The sequence below is a fragment of the Elephantulus edwardii genome, unplaced genomic scaffold, assembly GCF_000299155.1.
Source record: "Elephantulus edwardii isolate Elephantulus edwardi_28Jun2011 unplaced genomic scaffold, EleEdw1.0 scaffold00074, whole genome shotgun sequence".
Lineage (NCBI taxonomy): Eukaryota > Metazoa > Chordata > Mammalia > Macroscelidea > Macroscelididae > Elephantulus > Elephantulus edwardii.
Genome location: NW_006399824.1, coordinates 12,807,066 through 12,809,288, shown reverse-complemented (window position 1 = coordinate 12,809,288; position 2,223 = coordinate 12,807,066). Strand labels below are relative to the sequence as shown.

The window sequence follows — 2,223 nt, the reverse complement described above, 5'->3', positions numbered from 1 at the left end:
CCACAGAACAAACCTTCAGGGGTTTCTGAACAATGAGGTTCCTTCTGCCAAAGAAAGAAGATTAAAACTGCCAGAGGGATCTGCTCATCTGTTATCTGTCATACATACTGGGGTTATGAGTAAGATTTCATGTGAGGGAGGGAAAACAAGGAGGGAGAGATTGCTCTGCTAAAACATTTGAAAGAACATTGAGTTCATGGTGTCTCTCTTTTCCCATGAAATGAGACCTTATATAAAAGTTTTCTGGATGGGCGTGGGGGAAACTCAGAATGATGTTTGTACTGAGAAGGACACAGGAAACAAGATAATGGAAGTCAAAGTCTTTGGAATTGCCATGCAATGTCTGTCTCACATTCTTTTGAGATTGAGATTATCCCAAAAGGTCAAAATCAAGGAACTCAAAACCAGTGTTGGATCACCTAGTAGGCAAGGTATACATGGGCTAACTTGTGCCTATTTACTAGCCTACAGTGAACAATTTCATGTTTTTCAGGACATCCTCTTTTTAGGTATGGCTGGCATCTGTCTCTTCCAACCTCATAGGCCTTTTCTATACAATCAAAGCCTCTCATCAAATTTACAGTTTTTTACAGATACAGAATATCTAGTAAACAAAGTAAGCACAGGCTTATTCTGCTATTTTGTAGTGAACACTTTCATCTATTTTTCACCACATCAACTATGTGAGATGCATGTGAAACTCTCCCCTACATATTAGTAAGTTAAGCAAGCACAAGTGAGCCTGTGCTTACTTTACTTATTAAATAATCTATCCTCGTCCATAACCCATGGTATGGCAAGTACTGAGTACAGATGGTTGGGGTGAGTCCATTCAGAAGCTTTACTCAGCTTTTCTCCAAAACACTGCATGCATAATCATATTCATTCTCACAACAGTCAGAGTGTTCTCTCATCAGGGCAGGGCAGGGTTCAGAGCTTTTGTACATAGGATCGCTATGAGTTGCAGGCAACTCAACGGCACATAACAACAACCAAGTCTCAGAGATGTTAAACACTTGCCCAACATTTCACTTGAAAGAAAGCCACAGTGCTGGGCTTTCAATGCATACAGATTGACCCCAAAGTCCCTAAGCTCAAGTCCAATAGCTTTCCCAGAGACCTGGAAAAGGGGCAGAGTGGTTGAAGTGAGGAATTGCCTCCCTGGGCCTTTGGTTGACTAATCTGAGTCATTCTTTTCCAGACAATCCATCAAACACTCCAGTTAGCCATTAAAAAAAGGGGGGGAGAGGTTACCAAAAGAAAACAATGAGAGCGGAGCTGAGCACCTGTACCAAAAGTGGCTCAAGATGAATGCCAGAGGACTTGGATCTCAGCTAAGAGATAGCATCCCAGTAACCAAACTATCAGCCAGTGGTCCTTTAGAAAGCCATGATCTTCTTTGGAAAGGTTTTTCTTGTGTGAAAAAGGGGATTTTTGCCCAGTCATCCTCCTGACTTATCAGAAAAAAATTTCCAGCTCAACCAAGATAAAATGAACTTTTCCACCCTGAGGACCATCCAGGGTCTGTTTGCCCCCCTGAAGCTGTAGGTGGAATTCAAGGCCGTGCAGCAGGTTCAGCGTCTCCCATTTCTTCCAAGTTCAAACCTCTCACTTGATATTTTGAGGGGGAATGATGAGACCATTGGATTTGAAGATATTCTTAATGATCCCTCCCAGAGGGAAGTCATGGGTGAGTCCCACTCAATGGTGTAGAACAAGCTGAGTTTGTTGTAGAGTGATGCTGGCAGCACATCCAAAGGCTGCAGGTCGTCCAGAGCTGTCTGCGTGGCTGTGTGAAACATTAGAAGTACACACACACACACACACACACACACACACACACGAGACAATGAGAAGGGAGGAAGAGAGCTACTCAAATATTCAAAGACCTTTCTCAAGAAAGCGTGGAGCCAGTGGGGAAATAAAATTCCCACAGTGACAAGAAGCTGCATTACAATCCCAAAAGCACACAATTCGAGGCCACTAGCAGCTCTGTAGGGGAAGGATGGGCAATCCCCTCTTGAGTGACTAACTGCTTCTGAAAACCCACTTGGAGGATCAGTTATGGGTCAGTTCCAACTCCACATACACAACAACAAACAACCATCAAGTCAGGTCCAATTCATACTTAAACCCCGAGCTTGTTTTCAGAGGCTCTTAATTGCAAGAGGGAGATTTCCCATCTTTCTCCTGTCCAGCAGCTGGTGGATATGAACCTCACAC

At 43.5% G+C, this 2,223-nt stretch overlaps 1 pseudogene; it reads left to right on the top strand.

The window, feature by feature from the left end:
* The first annotated feature begins 1,307 nt into the window (after positions 1 to 1,307).
* On the top strand, positions 1,308 to 1,734 carry LOC102848534 (annotated as a pseudogene).
* The last annotated feature ends 489 nt before the right edge of the window (positions 1,735 to 2,223 follow it).